The 23,207-nt window shown below is 42.0% G+C and overlaps 1 protein-coding gene across 2 annotated transcripts in view; it reads left to right on the forward strand.

Annotated features, from left to right (window-relative positions):
- Window positions 1-9,031: 9,031 nt before the first annotated feature.
- Window positions 9,032-23,207, forward strand: part of SLC18A1 (solute carrier family 18 member A1) — a 128,554-nt gene continuing 114,378 nt past the window's right edge. For both annotated transcript variants that reach the window (XM_029603874.1, XM_029603875.1), the window contains exon 1: window positions 9,032-9,150. The gene's annotated coding sequence lies outside the window, so the exon portion shown is untranslated. The remainder of the gene's footprint in view (window positions 9,151-23,207) is intronic.

Genomic DNA, 23,207 nt, shown 5'->3' on the forward strand with positions numbered 1-23,207 from the left:
CCATCTTCGAGGTGGGATGTGTCAAGGCGTGGATCCAACCCCTCAAACACGTCTGGTCCCAAGCGCTGCATTAAGCGCCTCTCCATTTCATTGAACCTTATTGAGCAAGGGGCCCTTCCACCCATCTCGCGCAGCTACTCGTTCCTCTCCGCTATCTTTCTCTTCAGCTGGGCCTTGATGTCCCTGTACCGGTGGGCCACTTGTTCCCCGCTGCGCTGGATCCCACTTTGACGGCTGATGTCCACTGCAATGCTGACCTATAGCTGTGCCTTGGCTGCCTTGGACGTCTTCACTGACAGGTTGCCAAACAGGTGGGCATAATGCTGGAGGTCACCTTCAATGAGTCGGTCATTGTCCTCCGTGCTGAAGCGGATAGCACGCTGCCTCACCCTTGCCTGGCTGCCTGATTGGTGTACTATAAAGACAGAGGACTCGGCAAATTATAATGCCAATCAATAAATTTTAATTTTTTATTCTAACATAAGTTTCATGTATTATATTGGGACCACTATGTGCTATGAACATCACAAATTAAAACCAACAACGACACATCACTCCCATCATACCAATCATACCATATATCCCAAATTACCCCTAAAAATCAGTATACTACAATACTATATCTTCACCATAACCAACCAATGTTGACATGCCCAACATATAGCACACAATGAATCTCTATAATATATTATATTTGGTGAATACCTATGATGATTTAACCATTAACAATCACACATTACTGATATAATATTTGTACAACCCAACGAGATACCCATTTTGCCCGTATTATAGGACTTCTTCAGGGAGATAGTGTAAATGTCCACAAATTGTAACTTATGCTGGCATCTTCATAATATTGATTTCTTCTTGTGCATACTTCAAATTGTCAAATTTTTATCATTGTTGGTCATGTATTGTAAGGATACCAATCGCACATAGACCTGGACTCTGTAACCTATGAAATAGAATATAATACAATGCCCATTTTAGATAAATGAGTTCTTTATATACAAGTGAGTACACCCTGTGCACCATCACCACTTAAGTGGTACCAACTGTCACTTTCTTATCTGAGTAATTCTCAGAATTAGATGTAAGACTTTGTATATTTCAGCCCTTTCATCAAACGCGGCAACCGGTAGAACAAACTCTGCTACTGCTTTCAAAATACTACGCTTTCAAAACCTATATTAAATAGGGATGTGAATCGTTTTTTGACGATTTAAAATATCGTCCGATATATTTTAAATCATCAAAAATCGTTAGAGCCGCGATACAATAACAATTCCCCCGATTTATCGTCAAAAAATCGTAAATCGGGGGAAGGGGGAGGGGAAGGGGGAGGGCGGGAAAACCGGCACACTAAAACAACCCTAAAACCCACCCCGACCCTTTAAAATAAATCCCCCACCCTCCCGAACCCCCCCAAAATGCCTTAAATTACCTGGGGTCCAGAGGAAGGGTCCCGGTGTGATCTTTTACTCTCGGACCTCCGTGCATTGTAGAAATGGCGCCGGCGCTACCTTTGACCTGTCAGGTCAAAGGTAGCGCCGGCGCCATTTTGTTTTTTTGTCCCCCGACGTCAGGAGCGTAGGAGATCGCTCCCGGACCCCCGCTGGACCCCCAGAGACTTTTGGCCAGCTTGGGGGGGCCTCCTGACCCCCACAAGACTTGCCAAAAGTCCAGCGGGGGTCCAGAATGACCTCCTGCAGTCGAATCATGTTGCCGTACGGCCGGCGCCATTTTGCGCAAAATGGCGCCGGCCATATGACAGGTCAAACGTAGCGCCGGCGCCATTTCTACAACGCACGGAGGTCCGAGAGTAAAAGATCACACCGGGACCCTTCCTCTGGACCCCAGGTAATTTAAGGCATTTTGGGGGGGTTCGGAAGGGTGGGGGATTTATTTTAAAGGGTCGGGGTGGGTTTTAGGGTTGTTTTAGTGTGCCGGTTTTCCCGCCCTCCCCCTTCCCCTCCCCCCCCCACTGGACCCCAGGTAATTTAAGGCATTTTGGGGGGGTTCGGGAGGGTGGGGGATTTATTTTAAAGGGTCGGGGTGGGTTTTAGGGATGTTTTAGTGTGCCGGTTTTCGATTTACACGATTTACACGATATTTAAAAAACCCAAACTGCGACGATCCGATTCCCTCCCCCTCCCAGCCGAAATCGATCGTTAAGACGATCGATCACACGATTCACATCTCTAATATTAAATACAATAATATATTGTGTCCGGTAATTTGGTATCTGACAACCTTATCACAATTTATAACTACTCTCCCATATTTAAATTACACTCACATGCCTGATTGGTGTGTCACTTCCGGAGGGGTATCCTCCCTACCCTCACTCTCTGACCCACCTGATTCCCCACTCCCTTCCTCCCCCCCCCCCCCCCCCCTGACCCTGCACTTCCAGCTCTCTTCCCCTCTGGCCTGGCTGGCTAACCCTACCTCCTTCCACCATTCTTTCCTGCCTCACCCTTTCCCCCACCCCCACCCTCCTATCACTTCCCTCCTGCCTATCTCTCCCACTACCCCTGTCCCTGCTCCTACTCCTCATTCCCCTACCACTTGGTCCCTCTTCCTCCCTCCCCCTCTCCCTCCTCCTCCCTCTACTCTCAACTTCCCTCTTCTGTCCTCTCCTCCTATCACGCTCCATCCTCCACACTCCTCCTCCGCCTCACCACCACCACCACACTCCTCCTCCACCTCACCCACCACTCCTCCATACAGATAAAGACAAACAAGTGACAAACCACCTTTCACTCCAACAGATATGACAAAAGACACAGGTTAAGGGAAACAGATGAAAACACAGAAGACACAAATCCGCACTCAGTAATCAATATATCTAACTCCACCTACAGCTCCTGCTCCTACTCCACACACCTACCTCCACTACAAAACTCCTTCCAAACCCTCAAGAGAGGAGGGGCAGGACGTGACCTTTTATACAAGTCACATTATCGCGGCACACGGTACTTTTTATTTTTTTTTGTCAGCTAACTGCGAAGACATCGCGAATCGCAGTGTTTTCGTTTCGCAAATAGCGATTGCATCGCGAATTGCGAAAAACTGTTTGCGAAACTATTTCATTTGCATGAAAACGCCCCTTTTACTAATGCATGCGTTAACCATGCGATATTGGTAAATCCAGCCCTGTATCTGAATATAAACCTTGAAGTAACCAGTTTTAACATTTTGTTTACCAGTTCTCCCAGTCCATCTGCAGCTCATGAAGACCATCCTGGCTCTTCAGCCTGAAGTCCCCCCATTGCACTCACAGCCCCCACCCAGTCATTTTTTCACTTTAAGGATCACTTACACCAGATATTGAACAGAAGTAAATATATGCAAGTAAAAGACATCCGTGGGTCACTCTGGCAGGTTTTAAAAAAGCAACTTGCATGTAAATGTTGGCTCATAAGAACATAAGAACATAAGAAAATGCCATACTGGGTCAGACCAAGGGTCCATCAAGCCCAGCATCCTGTCTCCAACAGTGGCCAATCCAGGCCATAAGAACCTGGCAAGTACCCAAAAACTAAGTCTATTCCATGTTACCATTGCTAATGGCAGTGGCTATTCTCTAAGTGAACTTAATAGCAGGTAATGGACTTCTCCTCAAAGAACTTATCCAATCCTTTTTTAAACACAGCTATACTAACTGCACTAACCACATCCTCTGGCAACAAATTCCAGAGTTTAATTGTGCGTTGAGTAAAAAAGAACTTTCTCCGATTAGTTTTAAATGTGCCCCATGCTAACTTCATGGAGTGCCCCCTAGTCTTTCTACTATCCGAAAGAGTAAATAACCGATTCACATCTACCCGTTCTAGACCTCTCATGATTTTAAATACCTCTATCATATCCCCCCTCAGTCGTCTCTTCTCCAAGCTGAAAAGTCCTAACCTCTTTAGTCTTTCCTCATAGGGGAGTTGTTCCATTCCCCTTATCATTTTGGTAACCCTTCTCTGTACCTTCTCCATCGCAATTATATCTTTTTTGAGATGCGGCGACCAGAATTGTACACAATATTCAAGGTGCGGTCTCACCATGGAGCGATACAGAGGCATTATGACATTTTCCGTTTTATTCACCATTCCCTTTCTAATAATTCCCAACATTCTGTTTGCTTTTTTGACTGCCGCAGCACACTGTACCGACGATTTCAATGTGTTATCCACTATGACACCTAGATCTCTTTCTTGGGTTGTAGCACCTAATATGGAACCCAACATTGTGTAATTATAGCATGGGTTATTTTTCCCTATATGCATCACCTTGCACTTATCCACATTAAATTTCATCTGCCATTTGGATGCCCAATTTTCCAGTCTCACAAGGTCTTCCTGCAATTTATCACAATCTGCTTGTGATTTAACTACTCTGAACAATTTTGTGTCATCTGCAAATTTGATTATCTCACTCGTCGTATTTCTTTCCAGATCATTTATAAATATATTGAAAAGTAAGGGTCCCAATACAGATCCCTGAGGCACTCCACTGTCCACTCCCTTCCACTGAGAAAATTGCCCATTTAATCCTACTCTCTGTTTCCTGTCTTAGCCAGTTTGCAATCCACGAAAGGACATCGCCACCTATCCCATGACTTTTTACTTTTCCTAGAAGCTTCTCATGAGGAACTTTGTCAAATGCCTTCTGAAAATCCAAGTATACTATATCTACTGGTTCACCTTTATCCACATGTTTATTAACTCCTTCAAAAAAGTGAAGCAGATTTGTGAGGCAAAACCTGCCCTGGGTAAAGCCATGCTGACTTTGTTCCATTAAACCATGTCTTTCTATATGTTCTGTGATTTTGATGTTTAGAACACTTTCCACTATTTTTCCTGGCACTGAAGTCAGGCTAACCAGTCTGTAGTTTCCCGGATCGCCCCTGGAGCCCTTTTTAAATATTGGGGTTACATTTGCTATCCTCCAGTCTTCAGGTACAATGGATGATTTTAATGATAAGTTACAAATTTTTACTAATAGGTCTGAAATTTCATTTTTTAGTTCCTTCAGAACTCTGGGGTGTATACCATCCGGTCCAGGTGATTTACTACTCTTCAGTTTGTCAATCAGGCCTACCACATCTTCTAGGTTCACTGTGTTTTGATTCAGTCCATCTGAATCATTACCCATGAAAACCTTCTCCATTACGGGTACCTCCCCAACATCCTCTTCAGTAAACACCGAAGCAAAGAAATCATTTAATCTCTCTGCGATGGCCTTATCCTCTCTAAGTGCCCCTTTAACCCCTCGATCATCTAACGGTCCAACTGACTCCCTCACAGGCTGCTTCGGATATATTTAAAAAAGTTTTTACTGTGAGTTTTTGCCTCTACAGCCAACTTCTTTTCAAATTCTCTCTTAGCCTGTCTTATCAATGTCTTACATTTAACTTGCTCCTCCCTTGAATACACCTGGCATGCCCATTTCTTACATGCGCAAAGTTACTTGTGGAACGCGATTTATGTAAAGTTGCAGTTTTGAAAATAGCATGTATCTGTGTATGTGCTAATTTTTACACACGCAACATTTGAAAATTCACCTGTAAACATTTTTCCCATAAGCAAAAATGGTAAAAACTCTTTAGTACATCTGCCCCATTGTCAAATTAAAAAAAAACAAGACATTGGTCCATCAAAATCAGCACTGTTTGTTTTAGACATATCATTGAATCAATTGCTCACATTTCTTTGTTCCCATTCATATTCACAGCCAGTAGAATTGTTTGGCTTATTCTTGACAATCTATCTTCATAAAGATGCCTCAACTCTGAGGGCAGACAGTTCAGATTGACTGTCTCAGTCCTGTTTTAAGATTTGTGGACCCTCGTGGTGTCCTTACCAAAAGCTGGTGAAGATACACTGGGACGAGACGGATCAGGAGCTTCACCTATACCAACCCCTTTCCCATCAGGTTGAGCCTTTGTGTTCCGGGAGTCAGCAAGCTTTGGCAAAAGTCTCTAAGGATAAAGAGAGGGGTAAGCCAGTATCAGGCTAGGGTCAGAGGCAGGTGGCCAAACAGGAGGGTCAGTGTCCACACTAGGGTCGGTGATGGATGGCAGGCTAGAATGGTTGATATCCGGGTGAGGGTCAGAGGCAGGCTGCAGGAAAGAGTGGTCAAGGTCCAGGCTAAGGTCAGATCCAGAAGTCAGTCCAGGAGCAGGCGGAGGAGACAAGGAGAAGGACACAGAAGGGTAGGAAGGAGGCAAGGGCTGGATAAGGAAAAGACAAGCTGGGCTGGAGAGACGAGGCAGGCACAGATCTGGAACTCCGCATTCAGTAGAAGGCAGCAGAAGCAGCAACTCAGACTACACACAAGATATAGCCAACCTGTTGCTGAGGTGAAGGAAAGAGACCCAAGAAGTCCTATATAGGGCTGGAGCCTTGATGTCATCAAGAGGCATTGTGGGCTTGATCCCACCATGGACCCTTTAAATGTGGCACTGTCTGGTGTGCGCGAGCCTAGAGGCGCTGTGGAGGGGAGTGACAATGGCGGTGTCCTGCTGCGCAGCAAGCACCTGGCGGCATCCTGTGCAGGGGAAAGAGAGCGACAGGTCAGCGGTGTTGGGCAAAGTGCCGCGGCTCATGGGGTCTACCTGCAAGCCACGAAACGTAACTCCTGTAACATGGTATTGTGCAGAATACAGGTATCTTGTTATTTTTACCTGCCAATTTACAATGTGGATATTGTAATCTACTTGATTTGACTACGGTCACCCAGAAGTCAGCTGAGGATATCTCAAAGTTCACTAAAAAGTTCTGGATACATTTCTGGAGGACAGGTTCATAAACAGTTATTAGTCAGATAGTATTCAGTGACTGTACTTCATACATCTGGGAGTAAGCAATAAGGTATGGGCTTTCCTATAAGGATCTGCTAGGTTCTTTCAGGTGATCCAAACTGACCATTGTCAGAGACAGGATGCTGGCTAGATGGGACTATTGGTCTGTCCCAATATGGCACCTCTTATGTTCTTATGTTGATGCCCATACAGTAAGAAAGAGACCAGTTCAAGTTATCTGTGCAGCCAATACATGTTGACAAATCTGTAGGGACCTTCATTTTCGTTTTTTGTTTTTTTTCCAGGAATTTTATCAGGGTTTATTACGACAAGAACAAAAACAGAAGAAAATTAGTGGGAAAATGTGACCTTATTTTTCTGGGTAATTATTAAGAGTTTATTTTGGGGACAGAAGCCAGGACAATAAATCAATATTAAGCAGATTCTTCTACTCACTCACTCAGCAGCACCCGCATCTCTACCCTATTCTCCTGCTTAGCACGTCCCTTGCTCTCCTCCCCCCCATTGGAACAGCATTCTTCCTTACTAGTGGTGGCTCCAGGCTTCTCCTCTTTCGTTCAGCAGTATATACTTACCCAGGCTTACTCCTGCGCTCTGCAGCACTGCACTTCTGAGCACTTTGTGCGGGGGCCAGGGAAGTGCTTCTGGTGGGTCTGGCTTGGCTGCCCAAGGGGGAGGGGATGGCGGGCCTTGAACCAGCACATCAGCAGCACTGGAGGGCCCGCGCTTTCGCTGGGGTGGGACTTGAAACACCCACACTGGCCCACACTGGCTTCCAGCAGCTGCTGAAGGTCTTGAGACCCAGCATCTGGAGCTGCTGTTTAATCAGCCTAAAATTAGGGTGAAAATCAGTTTCAGGCAATCGTCGCTTTTGGAAAAATCTGGGAATTGATGGGTGAAAATCAGTTTAAACTGAAAACGAAGGACCCTACAGATCTGACTTCATGCAACCGAAAAACGTGGCTTTCTTGCAGGCCGATACAGTACAGTGCGCTCCAGTGGAGCGCACTGTTAGCCCAGGTTTGGATGCGCGTTTTCGACGCGCTAGCTTTACCCCTTATACAGTAAGGGGTAAGAGCGCATTGAAAACATGCGTCCAACCCCCCCGAAACTAATAGTGCCATCAACATGCAAATGCACGTTGATGGCACTATTAATTATTCCCACGCGATACAGAAAGTAAAATGTGCAGCCAAGCTGCACATTTTACTTTCAGAAATTAACACCTGCCCAAAGGCTGGCGTTAATTTCTGCCGGCGCCGGGGAAGTGTACAGAAAAGCAGAAAAAAACTGCTTTTCTGTACACCCTCCGACTTAATATCATAGCGATATTAAGTCGGAGGCCCCAAAAGTAAAAAAAAAAAGTAAAAATTAAAAAAAAAAAAATTAGAAATCGGCCCGCGGCCCAGAAGACGGATGCTCAATTATGCCAGCATCCGTTTTCCGAACCTGTGGCTGTCAGTGGGTTTGAGAACCGACGCCGGCAAAATAGAGCTTCGGCTGTGAAACCCGCTGACAGCCGCCGCTCCTGTCAAAAAGAAGGCGCTAGGGACGCGCTAGTGACTAATTTGCATAGGTCACCCTCCTGAATCGTGCGCCCAGGAGAGTGGCTTGTGCGCACGCCTGGAGAGTGGGCGCTCGCCAGCTCTCCCGCAAGTTTTTCTGTATCAGCCTGTTGGTGAATAAAGTTAAGATGCACAGATGTACATCATTTTGTTTGAATCAGGCCCTTGAGAATAATATTATCTCTTGTCCCTTTCACTTAGGTTTCCATGAGTGTGAAAGGCTTTAAATCTTTCCTGCTGTATGGTAAATAGTTTATTTAGTAATCACAGCAGAGATCTGCTTAGCAAAATTAAACAGTTTCGGCTAAGAAGTGCACAAGATCTATAGTACAGGAAAAAAAAGGAAGTAAAGGGACCACATTACAGGAAAAGGAAGGCTTATCTGAGAGCAAATATATGTGAGAACCACGAAGAGCAAACACAGAGCTGATCTACCAGGGGCCATCTGAGCAAATCTGCCTGCTTTTGCTGAGAGGGAGTGGAAGAGTTAAAGATGTTTGATGAGAGATAAACCTTGATGAAAAGCAGCTGAGACTGGGAGTCTCATTGAGGCAGCTATCTTTCCATTCCCTGCTTCTCTCCCCCACCACTGCTGACGCAGGATGGAGCTGCAGGGCTGAACACAACCCATTTGAGGTTCTAATTAAATCTTTTTCATACGAGAGTGATACACATGCCCTTCCAGATAAAAGAGAATCATAAAGTCAGCCAACACACTGGTTCCAGGTCCCAGCACTGCTGTTTGGACAGGTCAGGATGTTCTTCAAGGTAAGACTGGAGAAGTCTGCTCTTTCTGCATGCAACAAGTGTGCGACCTGCTCCTGAGACTCCGTACTGATCTGTGTTTCTGTCTCTCTTTCTTATCTCAACCTTGGATATAGGAGACATAACCTCCTGGATTTGGCTCCCTACTCTGTCACCGACTCTTATGGCAAACCCTTGCTTTTTACTGTGCTTAATTTTAATTGCTAACACTAAGCAGGATGTCTCTGACTCCTTCAGCTCGTTTCTTCTTGCTTATTTCTTTATTTTCTTTCACGTGAAATAAGTTACTGACAAGTTGGGATGAGGGCTTCCAGTGTGGGGCATGAATATTATTATATATTTTTTTGTGTGTGTTATAAACACTGACTTCAGAAACAGTCTTCCTTGTTTACTACACAGTTCTTGTGGTGGAGATTTAGTGGACAATTTTTGACGAGCTTGATACTCAAACTGGCACTTAGCTAAGTGGCACTGCTGAATATCTAGTTACACTCAACAGGCACCACTTAGCAGCTTAAGTGGCTTAGCCAGCTTAAGTATTTAGCCGGACAAATATGGACTGAGGAATTGGTGGAACAGGGAATGAGTTGAGTTGGCCAGAAAAATTAACCAGCTAACTCAATATTCAGAGTTAGCCGGCTGATTTATCCAGCCAGTTCTGGTTGGGTCACAGGGTATAACCTGCTAACTTTAAGATAGCCGACAATATTCAATAGTGTGGCTGCACCACTGAATATACAGCAATAGACAGTCATGTACAACTGGGTAACTAGCAAAGCTGCGCGGTGGCTGAATAGGGACCTCTCTATAGCTACCACCATGTGTCAATTTGTACCTCGAATTTATCAAATAAAAGAACAAGAAGGGTGTCTCTAACGCCTTTCCCTGGACTGATATGTATTTCATTTATTTTTTAGTTAATTTTTAGTACTCATAACATGATACCCTAATTGATAACTTTGAAAATGCATGACATTCAATTACAGAACAGTTCTAGCACGGGGAGCAACAGTGCAAGCTTCCTATGATCAGATACACCACAGTACAGAAATAGCACAGGTAGTAGCAGTGCAAGTTTAACACACACACACACACACACACACACACATTGCCCTATCAGTGTGCCTCAATCTTATTCTGAAGACATAATCTTAGGAGACGAGCATTCAGTCTTCATTCCTATTCAGTTCCATATATATATATATAGTAACACAGTAAATAATTGCAAATAAAGACCAAAATGCTCCATCCAGTTTGCCCAGTTTTCATCCACTTTTGGCAGATGTGAATATAATTCCCAAATGCAGCCCAACACCAACTCCCTCCTTGGGTCATCTATCATTCTACCACATTTCTTATCCCTCCTATCCCGAGCATGGACAAGTCCATCACAGTCCTCATCCTGTTGGCCTCCCAATGTTTTCTATGAGCCCTGATGAATTACTGTCCTAGCCGGCTGCGCTAAGCATCAAAGACATCCGTACTCAAGTGGTGCAGGTCATATCTCACCAATCGAGTGCAACAGGTTAGGACTGATCACAGTCTGTTCATGGTACCCTTTGAAAACATGAGTGTCACCGGATTTGGTCTTGTTGGCAATACCCTTTATCTATTGCAGCCTATTAGCAAGCTATTAGCCGGCTTTGGCATTGATTACTACCTGTATGCCTATGACATACAGTTTTCCATCCTTGTGACATCCTCTGTTTTACACTCTTTATCTGAAGTAGCTATTTATATTTTAGCAATTGAACAATGGAAGGTCCAAATTCAGTAAAGCCAGTGAGCAGACAAATTATCCAACTAAAGATAACTTGTTCCAGATATTCAGTGGGATAAACATCCTACTGAATATATTTACCTAACGTTTTCCGACTACATATAGCCGGATAACTTAAAATCCTAACCAGCTTTGTTTGAATATAACCAGTTACGTTTTTTAGTTATCTGGCCTTGAAAATAAAATAAAGGAGCCTGTGGCTCGATTTCTCTCCCTCTCCCCTTCCAAATTTCATATATGGCCCTGTTGGACTGTGCATCTTCCACCCCACCCCCCCTAATCCCCTCTTAAATGTAACAAAGGTTTTCAAGTGAGGGATTCCCCCTCCCAGCACCTTCCCCAGTTCTATTAATAAAATTAAATCGAACCCTCCCATCCACCTGCAGTCCAAATATCCCATACTGCCGCCCTCCCCCGAATCATAAAAATCCCTGCAGGAAGCGGATTATGAATTTACCCATTCCCGGTGCTCCAGTGCTGCTCTTCTCACAGACCTAAAGTTACTAAAGATCAGGAACCTGGATATATATTTGACACAACTTTGTCTTTCCTATCACAGCTAAAAGCTATAGCAAAGAGCTCCTTTTACAAATTACAATTGTTGCAAAGATTAAAACCTTTCCTTAAGTTTGATGACTTTCATACAGTTCTTAGAGTGACCATGATATTAATTGGTTTAGATCACTGCAATGCCACATTATATTGGTTTTTTGGTATCTATACTGACAGCACTGCAGGCAGTTCAGAATGCCGCAGCAAGTATTTTAACAGGCACCTGCTGTTATGAACATATTTCACCCTGTATTTGATTTTTTTTTACATCAGTTCCCTATTGTACAGAGCTTTGAACAAAAATGGTCCATTTTGATTTGCTTTTATTTCAAAGATTTACGCTCCATTACATCCACTTTGGTCAGCAGGGAAGAATTTTCTTGAGATCCCTTCCTTTCATATTTTGTGAAGCACGAATCAGAACTTTTATGGTGACGAGTCCAACATTGTGGAATGCTTTACCAATTGACTTAAAGACAGATCAGTGTCCGAAGTCTTTTAGAAAAAAAATCTTAGACATTTTAGTTCACCCAAGCCTTTGGAAATTCATGGCTATAATCAGCTAGAGGTAGATGAAATTTATCCTTTACTCCCTCTAGCTCCATTTCAGGTTAAGGGTGCGTGACTGGAGAATCAGCCAGTTTTTACCGGGTTTTGGATAGATTAGCTGCTATGCAGTACTCAACATTTGTATTATGGTATGCTTTATTTGCAAAGTTTGTGAATAACAATATGGAGTTCTCCTAGAATGGTCAATAGGTGGGAAATAAATATTGTTAAATAACAAGGAAGATTCCTAGGCTCTAGTGCTGGTCCATATTGGCCCTGGACAGATTATGTTTCTGGCCTGGTGGCAGGATACCACATATTTTGCTACTATTTCTCCTGTTTTCCCCCAGGATTATAAAGTTTTCCTGTCATTCTCTTGTGGGAAGTCATGGGTTTTCTCTCTATTATGGGAAATGTGCATCTTTGATATCGTTGTATTTTGCACAGGAGGAAATGCATTTCTGTTTTTATTTCTTCGGTGATGCACTGCATACAGATTCTGGCTTCTTGGGGTTTCCAGTTCAATTTGTATCTTCATCTTTCTATTTCTGATCTGTGATTACTTACTCTAGAGAGATTATGTCTTTTTTTTTTTTTTTGCATTTGTGACTGAGGTGAGGTATTCTGATAGTGTATATTTTCTGCATAGCAGTCTAGTTTGTTCCATTTTCCAATTTGCACCACCCAATAAGAGGTATACTGGTGTTCTTTGGCATTTTGCAATATTTGCATCACTGCCTTTTTGTTGTCTGGGTTGTAGGTGTTAATGTTGGTTTGGTATGGTAGGTTTGCTACACAGGTGCTGAGTGTTTTTTTCCAGGGTTTTGTGTTACTTCACAAAGTGCTTGGTAGTAGAGGGTGTTTTTATTGCTCTTATTGAGATAACACCAGAATTTGAATATTCTCTTTTGCATGTTGAGTATTGTAGCCTGTGGCTACTAATTACTTACCTCTTCTCTTTCCCTGGATTATTGAAGAGGGAAACAGTAAACAAAGCAACATACAAAGCCAGCAGGGAAAAAAGCCACAAAAACTTACAAGCACCTGGAATTCGGGCAGGAAAAGTAGAATCAGCATAGGCTTCAGCTATGTGGGTGCCTGAGCACCTCCAATATTTTCTCCTGCAGTACTGTGAACCAGGAGCTGAAAGCTCCATGCTGCACAGGTAGGGGAAGCAGGAAGGCTGGCTAGGCTGGTAACGGTCTTGTGCCGGCGATTGTGCATGATAGGAATCAGGGTTCTTTGACCGTCTGCATTCAGTTGAATAATGTCCTACTGCGTGACAATTCCAACATTCTACATGAGCTCTTCTATCTGGTGATGGCCTATTTCCTCTACCCTGTGTCATACCACGGCCACCTCTACCCCTTTGCATTCCTCTACCCCGGGGGATATATGGGCCATACCCTCCCTGGTATATATCTGAGGGTGGTTTTTGCATCACATAACAATCCTGTATACCAACTGAGATATTAGGATCTTTTGGAAAATTATTGCTTTGATCATGGCATCTGACCTTTTTCTTTTCCTCTATTTCTGCAATTTGCATAGTCATTAATTTATTAGCGATTTTCTGCTGTTCTTTATATGGAGTCTGTAACATTTTTGTATGCACTGAAGCAAAATGTAACAGGGTTGCCCTCACCTCAGGCCATGCCTTTGTAGATAAAGCCACAACATTATTCAAATTTGTCTGCATGTTTGCTGGTAAGGTAGCGTAAAATAAATGTAAAAACACAGGAATGTTAGGCTGGACATCAGCATCCTGCCCAGTTTGTGCTTTATATGTGTCCATGCATTTTGTCAAATGTGCAGAAAATCACCACTCCCATCCCATTTTCCTGCTGTAATGGCTGTGAAATCAATTGTAGTTGGGTACAAAGTATCCAGAGCTTTTGCTAAATTTATTCTATCACGTCCTTGAAACGGGTTGCCATCCACAGCAGGGGTAAGCAACCCAGGGCATACACTAACTACGGACAGTTGAGATAAGTTTATACCGCTGGCTGCACATAATGCTTTAAAATCACCGATGGCAAGTTGTGTCCCTGCTGTATTTGTATCTACAGCTTCTAGCCACATTCTAGCTCCTTTATGAATACTTGGCAATTTCTGAATGATGGTACTGATGTCAGTGGGGCTATATGGCTTATATGTAGCTACCGGTTGATTCTGGGCATTTGTTCTTACGAAAACAGGTTGTTGTAATACTCTGTCTCGTGAATCTTTGTGTTGTAATGCACAAGCTATCTGCCCAGCATTCTGCCTTTGTTTTTTTGATCTTGTGAAAGGCGTAGTTGATTCATATTCTAGCAATGATTCACCCCAAACTTCACATCCTTTTACCATGAAGTCATAGTGGATAGAGTCAGTACAATGAACAGAAAGAGTCGTTATCAAGTCATCGACTTGCTTCGTGTTCACAGGCCCAACATTTGAACACGGGATGCGACACTGCTGTTTTTCACACTCTTGTGTGATAACCTCCCACCAAGGTCTACCATATTTACTTTTACTGTAACCTTTTAAATAATCGAGCACCCATGTGATTATTGCTACATTCTTCTCCTCCTCATCTTGTAAAGGTTCCTTTACCGGAGTTTTACCCTGGTCTATCTTATCTATCTGCTCTACTTGCTTTCGGAATTCATTTTCTTCCTGTACTGCTGTTAAATGTACTCTTCCTTTAATCTCAAACTCATTCCTCTTTTCGGTATCCTGTCCATGTTCTATACCAAGGCTAGGTGTATGTGATGACGGTTGAGTCTCTCGTAAAGAGCCATATCCCATCGGAGTTGGCATTTTAGATTTTTCATCTATTAATTTGTTCGATACCCCTTGTTCAGGTTTATTCATGCTCTCTTTTTGTATATCCAGGCTTGGATATAATGGAGCACTTGGTGTCTCACTGGTCTCACTGTATAGGGGCCTATACCCGGCAGGGGTTGGAAAAGTAAAACCATCCTCTTCTCCTGCCTTTACCATTGGACAAGTCATTACATATGGTGGCGGGTGGGCCTGAGGATCAACAAGTTGGTCCGGAGGACCATTCTTTTGTAACTCTGGGTGGTCTTTCACTATTTCATGTTTTATTTTGACTCCCTTTTTTATATCTGTATCAGCATAATATAAATCTGATGTTAAGGAAAAAAGTTTCCAAATATGTAAATGTTTCTCTAGACTAGCAGCCTTATTTTGTTTTTTATCTTGCAGAAAATGTAGGAGTGGGGACAATCGACTAGGCTGTAAAGAGCCCTCTAAAGGCCAAGACAGAAAAGAGTCCCTAGCTGCATATTTTACCCATTTGTCATTTACTTTCTTTATCATTTCCTTTTGAAATGGGAATAGTGCAATAACATATTGAAGCGCCGTACTGTTTTGTGCACTATCAATATATAAGGTAGTCTGCTGGGGGATTCTTTTCAGGGTTATTGCATTAAGCTCACTATTCTCCATATCTGTTAATTTAAAGCTGAGCGTCTCCCTCAAAATCTTGTTCCTGTTCCTCTTGATTAGACGACGTACGCCCAACTGTACAATATATCCAACAGCCAAGCACAAGGCAAAATAAGCAATTGCAAGCAATAGCGACCCAAAGAGATATATAGCATAAATCATCCATTAAACCAAAAATATTAATTTTCATTAATTCTGAGTACTCGTTAACCCTTTATTCAAGCACGGTTGATCACTCCGGCTTTAAAAGAGATATCAGGAACGTGAATATATACCTTACAAAACTGTTATATTCAGTGTCACCCTCTATCACGGCCTACTAAAACGATCACAGTCCTGCCGCGGTCGCCATATGGATTTTAAACCTTAGTTAACTATTGTAATGTGAGAGAAAATGACACTGAACAAACTGCAATTTACAAAAGCTTCTTAATGCAAATAAAAAAATTTTATTAATTGAAATCTGTTACATGCTATATTAATACCTTGTTATAAAACTGGATAGGCAACAAGTGGCCTATACAGGAAGCAAAGAATCAAATTGATTAATAAAATTAATCTATTGCTATACTCACAATTAAGTACACAGGTCAATGAAGGAAACAGCTTTGCTTGCTTACTTCTTGTTCCATTAATTTTTATAGGTTTCATAATATGCACTGCAAGCAGGAAAGTGTATTGCTCTAAATCAGCTCATGATTGCTCCATACCTACACTCAGGGTCACATTTTTCCTTATCATGCCAACTGTCACTGTGGCCTAGTTTCTCTTCCCCTTATCAGCTCCTAGCACGCACGTCCTTGGCTTCACAGATTTATTTTCGTACTCAGAAACATAGCCTCATTTTTCCTGTTTATTCTCTTTCTCAATTTAGACTTTGAATTGCTGAAACTGTAAGATCTTTTTGTGCAACTTGTACACGTTGCCCACTGGGTTCAGATCCAGGTGTCTGGCCCAGACTGGTTCTGGCATCAGCATATTCACAAGTCCAAGGTCAGCATTTCTTCAACCCTCCCTTGAGACAGGACTTGACCCTGTCTCACCTCCTTCATCAATGAGACTATGTTGAGCCGTTCTTCGGTATCTGCAAACCTCTTCACATCATCTTTGTACTTCCCACTTACCTATACTCACTTTCCAATTTCCCTCTATTCTTCTATCAATATGTGACATAGAATGACATGCATGGAACAATCTTGAAGCTTCTACTACTCTATTACTGTTTCTACTATTACATTATCATAATTAGTTTCAATAACAGCAGGTACCATTACAGCATAATTGGTTTCAGTATGTCCTGGGGCCATGACAGCATAATGAGAATCGTGATGGGTAATATTGGTGGTTATCTTGTGAGTTATGCACCTTTGAAAGGTTTGGATTAAATTTGGAATACATTGCATAAAGCAACATACAGCTATAAGGATTACAATAATTATAATTGCATATTGACACATGCTCCTTATCCACCCTACTGGGAATATTGACCACAAACTATCCCATATATTTGATCCTGTATCAATGTGTATACTTGCAGCATAAGTTTTTAACTTCTGTATTTGTTGGTCAATGGCTAATGAATTGTCCGTGAGGTTAAAGCAGCACATGTCTGGCATGACTTCACAACCAAAACGGTGCTGCAGCAGTAGAAAATCAATAGCGCCTCGGTTATTTAAAATAGCATTACGGAGAGCAGTCTGCTCTTGATTTAATAATGCAATAGCGTGCGAAGTGGCATTTATAGATTTAGCTAAATTACAAGCTAATTTTGTCACTTGGTTATCAGCATGCATTGCCATGGCGGGTACACCAACTAAAGTAATTGCTAAAGCCATAGTCTCATGTCTATTTAATAATGACACATTTCCGTCACACGAAGGTGTAAGAGAAGTCAAATCTCGATTCCTACGAGATTTGTGTAATTGTTTCATCTTGCTAGGTTTGCTTGGCAAGATAGGTACTAATCTACTTAGGCAACAGGTGCAATCACTGACATTAGCTGGAATATAGTTAAATGTTGTGGTTCCACAAGTAAAAAACCATCCCAGCGGTAAAATTATATGGGCCCAATTATAGCTGATGTTTGTGGGGTTGTTACAGGGCCATTGCCCTTTTGGCAACTTACGGCATTGGTCTTTACAGTTCACAATATGTGCACAAGTGTTGTTTTCCGGATTTGCAACATATGGAGTATAAAGTTCCAAAGCATCTGACGGCAGGTGCTTTGTAACTTTTCCCCAATTAACGGATGATTCATAAGTCCATTTTTCCCCAATAGTAGGTAATTGGGTATCATTGTGAATATCGTTCGGATCCTTACAGACCGGAATGAGGCATGAACCCAACATAGTATGTAAGTCCGAACTAATCATTAGGCAAAAGGAAGTAACATGTGTAATGTTTGCTAAACGCAACCACAAATTATGTTTAAACCTCTCATCCAATGATTCATTGTCCAAAGTAGAGGAGATTCTGGGAGTACTCCACCACCACAGCAAAACGCAGGCAAGAATTACACTTGGAAGTCGGTTATTCATGTTCTCAGATGATAGGACGATAGGTACGAATATCCGACAAATGTACCCAGGTGGAATGTTCAGACAGTTTAGCAGCAGTATGGCTTAGTCCTGTAATGGTGAATGGTCCGATGTAAATTGGATCTTTCCAAGTTTTATGCGTGTGATTCTTCCGCAAAACTTGATCACCTATTGAAAACACAGAAGATAGGGTCAATTTTGGCGCTAATCTCGAGTTGGATTGGACTAAATCAGTAGCCATCGCTACTATCGGTTGAATTTTACTCCAGTATTCACTTGGAGTATCAGTTGCTTTTGCATATATGGGGTTCATAATTCTCCCAGTCTGCAATTGGAAAGGAGTGATTTCATGACGTATACCTGGGGTATTTCGTATATTCATTAAAGCCAATGGTAATATATCCAGCCAGGTATATAATTTCGTTGTTTTGGTTTTATTTAGAGCTACTAGTAGTACTCTCAATTTTGTTTTTAAGATTCCATTATAACGTTCTACTAAGCCATTTGATGTAGGCTTGTAAACTGACACTCTACGATGGATTATATTGCAGATATCCTGTAATTCTCGCATTATTTGATTGTTAAAATGTGTGCCATTATCTGACACAAGTCTAATGGGACAGCCATGGGAAGGTAGTATATTGCGGATAAAGGTATCGATAACTACATGGGCTGTTTCTTTAGTACACGGAAACGCCTCAATCCAATGTGAAAAGCCATCCACCCATACCAATACATACCGTTTTCCTTTAACTGGTTCAATCATATCAGTGTAGTCAATATGCCACTCCAAACCTGGCCCCTGAGGAATAGGTAGGCTACCAGGGCTCACAGCAGGTCCTCGGCGAGCTATATGAGTGGAACAAACTAGACAGTTATGAATTATCTGCACAGCCAGAGCGTACAAATTCTGGTTCCAATGGTTAGTCTGTACTCCTGCTAGTAACGCTGTAGCAGACAAATGCAAGGTGCTATGCCAGGCAGTAAAGTATCTTAAAATTTCCGAAGTTGTGACACAAAGTTTACCATTAGGATGTAACCATGTTTTTCCTCGTTGGTAACATCCCAATGATTTCCACTTTTCTAATTCCTCACCGCTTGGTTGTTCATGAAATATAATATTACTCATTGGATAAGGAGTGTGAGTCAATTCTGAGCTAAAGCGAGTCTGCATAATCATTAGATTTACGGACAGCACCTCAGAGGCTGCTTTATCTGCCAAATCATTACCTTTTGCCTCAAAGTCTGTATGCTCTGTATGTGCAGGTGTCCATACGATTGCAGTCTCAGTACCTATGCCTTCCCTTTTGGACAATAATTTCAATATTTGTTTCCAATCTTTAATATGTTGCAAAGGTTGACCTGTGGCTGTAATCATTCCTCTCCTTTTCCACTTAAGTAAATGATATTGTAAGGAGCTAACCACATATGAACTGTCAGTATATATAGTACAGTGCTCTTTTAGCCCTGTCGATTTTAAAGCAGCTATTACCGCTAACAATTCAGCTTCCTGAGCAGTCACACCTTTTTCTGTCTGATATTGTATTTTCGTAATAATTTCTAACTCAGGTGTAACATTTAGTGCCGCAAATGCAGATTGTTGGCCTTTCTGTGCTCCGTCAGTGAACCAAATCAATCCTTTATCAAGAGGACTGAATCGGATTAACAACAGTTCAGGGATATCTTTCCGTTCTACTTGAGACAGTTCTATATTAGGGAAAAACCAATCTAACAATTTATTCTGGGCTTTTGTGAGGGGTTTAGTTTCTATATCTTTGCCATTTAATTCTATCTGATATTTACCATATCTGGTGGCGGTTAATGCTGCTTTACTGGTGGTTAGCATATGATGTATGGAATGATCACAGTGTAATACTAATGTGCAATATGGCATGATCGCTCTCCATTTTCCAATTGCAGCAACAATGGCTGTCAGTAATTTTGGAATTTCAGGCAGTGCCATTTCCACCGGGCTATAAGAGCCGGATAGAAATGCCACTGCTTGGTTTGGGGTATCATTTTGATTTACGAGAGCGGCCCACGTGTTACCCAAATCTCGTACCCATATATGCACTTTTAGTTGAGGGTCTACAGTACTCAGGGGTTCAGTTCGTAACAAAGTCTGTAATATGTCATGTATGGACAATTCATCCTCCTTAGTTAAGGCAATTTGTGTGTTGGAAATAGTACCCGCAGGTACGTGTAAATGCCGTAATAAAGGAGAAATTCGAGCTGAGTAGCCTGGGATCCATTGGCGACAGTAATTAAAGGTTCCCAGCAATCCACGAAGTTGTTTTAATGTCTGAGGAAGTTCTTGCTTCTGCAATTCTAACAATAAATCTTTAGTAATGTGTCTAGCTTTGGAAGATATCACTTGACCTAAAAAGTTCACTTGCGTTTTCGCTAAAACGCATTTCTGTCGATTACACTTATATCCTGCTTCACTTAATACTTGTAACAATTTAAAGGTCCATTCCCAACAGTCAAGCTTATTGTCTGTGGAAAGCAGGATATCATCGACATATGTAAATAAGGACACAGATTTGGGTAATTTACTCCTAAACCTCTCCAAATCCTTGTTCAATTGTTTTGAAAATACAGTAGGGCTATCCGTAAAACCTTGTGGAAGTCTCGTCCATCGATACGCTTTGTTACCGAATACAAATGATGTCAAATCACGAGAAGCCATATGTAAGGGGATAGCAAAAAATGCATTAGACAAATCAATAACTGAGTTGAACTTATGTATTGGCTGAGTTTGCAAAAGCGTCAATGGATTTGCACATACTGGATATTGTGGGATTACCATTTCATTTAAGGCACGTAAATCATGAACTATCCTCACATCATTTTCTCCTTTTGGTACAGGGAACAGAGGAGTGTTATAGGGTGATTCAGATTCTTCTATAATACCATTTTCTAATAGTCTCGCAATCTGACGCATCGTAGGGACTGTCAATTTTTTATTAATTGGATAAGGATTCACATATGGACCTTGCTCATATGGTTTTATTTTAATCCGATAAGCGGGAGCTGTCCTAGCCTTTCCATAGGGGGCTTCTTCTGTACTCCATAATTCTGATGGCAATTTATCCCAATTCCATTCGTCAGGAATCTCATCATTCTCTTCTTTACTCGTTAGAGCAACCAATGAGAGAATGCTCTTAGAATCGGGAATTTTAAAAGTTAGTGTTAATCCAAATTGAGTGAGTAAATCCCGACCTAAGAGATTAACTGGGCAATGTTCGGCAATTAAAAATTTTACGGATGCCTCCCTTTTTCCCTGTGTAGTCTTAATTGTCACAGGTGTTAATTCAGTTAGATGTTTCTCACTAGGCTTACCATCAAAACCTATAGTAGTATTGGTTTCACGTGATTCTCTGACAGCAATTGGTTTAACACATATAACAGAAGAGGTAGCCCTGTGTCAATTAAAAATTGCATTGGAACTTGTTTTTGGCCTACTAGTAATTGAACAAATGGTTCAGATGTCTGAAGGAATACAGTATCACCCTGGATGATTCCTGTATTCCCTGCCTTATGTCAGTAACTTTCTGGCTGGTACACAGGAAATTGTTGTGTGGGCTGTGGCCCAGGCTGGCTAGGCTGGTAACGGTCTTGTGCCGGCGATTGTGCATGATAGGAATCAGGGTTCTTTGACCGTCTGCATTCAGTTGAATAATGTCCTACTGCGTGACAATTCCAACATTCTACATGAGCTCTTCTATCTGGTGATGGCCTATTTCCTCTACCCTGTGTCATACCACGGCCACCTCTACCCCTTTGCATTCCTCTACCCCGGGGGATATATGGGCCATACCCTCCCTGGTATATATCTGAGGGTGGTTTTTGCATCACATAACAATCCTGTATACCAACTGAGATATTAGGATCTTTTGGAAAATTATTGCTTTGATCATGGCATCTGACCTTTTTCTTTTCCTCTATTTCTGCAATTTGCATAGTCATTAATTTATTAGCGATTTTCTGCTGTTCTTTATATGGAGTCTGTAACATTTTTGTATGCACTGAAGCAAAATGTAACAGGGTTGCCCTCACCTCAGGCCATGCCTTTGTAGATAAAGCCACAACATTATTCAAATTTGTCTGCATGTTTGCTGGTAAGGTAGCGTAAAATAAATGTAAAAACACAGGAATGTTAGGCTGGACATCAGCATCCTGCCCAGTTTGTGCTTTATATGTGTCCATGCATTTTGTCAAATGTGCAGAAAAATCACCACTCCCATCCCATTTTCCTGCTGTAATGGCTGTGAAATCAATTGTAGTTGGGTACAAAGTATCCAGAGCTTTTGCTAAATTTATTCTATCACGTCCTTGAAACGGGTTGCCATCCACAGCAGGGGTAAGCAACCCAGGGCATACACTAACTACGGACAGTTGAGATAAGTTTATACCGCTGGCTGCACATAATGCTTTAAAATCACCGATGGCAAGTTGTGTCCCTGCTGTATTTGTATCTACAGCTTCTAGCCACATTCTAGCTCCTTTATGAATACTTGGCAATTTCTGAATGATGGTACTGATGTCAGTGGGGCTATATGGCTTATATGTAGCTACCGGTTGATTCTGGGCATTTGTTCTTACGAAAACAGGTTGTTGTAATACTCTGTCTCGTGAATCTTTGTGTTGTAATGCACAAGCTATCTGCCCAGCATTCTGCCTTTGTTTTTTTGATCTTGTGAAAGGCGTAGTTGATTCATATTCTAGCAATGATTCACCCCAAACTTCACATCCTTTTACCATGAAGTCATAGTGGATAGAGTCAGTACAATGAACAGAAAGAGTCGTTATCAAGTCATCGACTTGCTTCGTGTTCACAGGCCCAACATTTGAACACGGGATGCGACACTGCTGTTTTTCACACTCTTGTGTGATAACCTCCCACCAAGGTCTACCATATTTACTTTTACTGTAACCTTTTAAATAATCGAGCACCCATGTGATTATTGCTACATTCTTCTCCTCCTCATCTTGTAAAGGTTCCTTTACCGGAGTTTTACCCTGGTCTATCTTATCTATCTGCTCTACTTGCTTTCAGAATTCATTTTCTTCCTGTACTGCTGTTAAATGTACTCTTCCTTTAATCTCAAACTCATTCCTCTTTTCGGTATCCTGTCCATGTTCTATACCAAGGCTAGGTGTATGTGATGACGGTTGAGTCTCTC

The sequence above is a fragment of the Rhinatrema bivittatum genome, chromosome 5 (assembly GCF_901001135.1).
Source record: "Rhinatrema bivittatum chromosome 5, aRhiBiv1.1, whole genome shotgun sequence".
NCBI lineage: Eukaryota > Metazoa > Chordata > Amphibia > Gymnophiona > Rhinatrematidae > Rhinatrema > Rhinatrema bivittatum.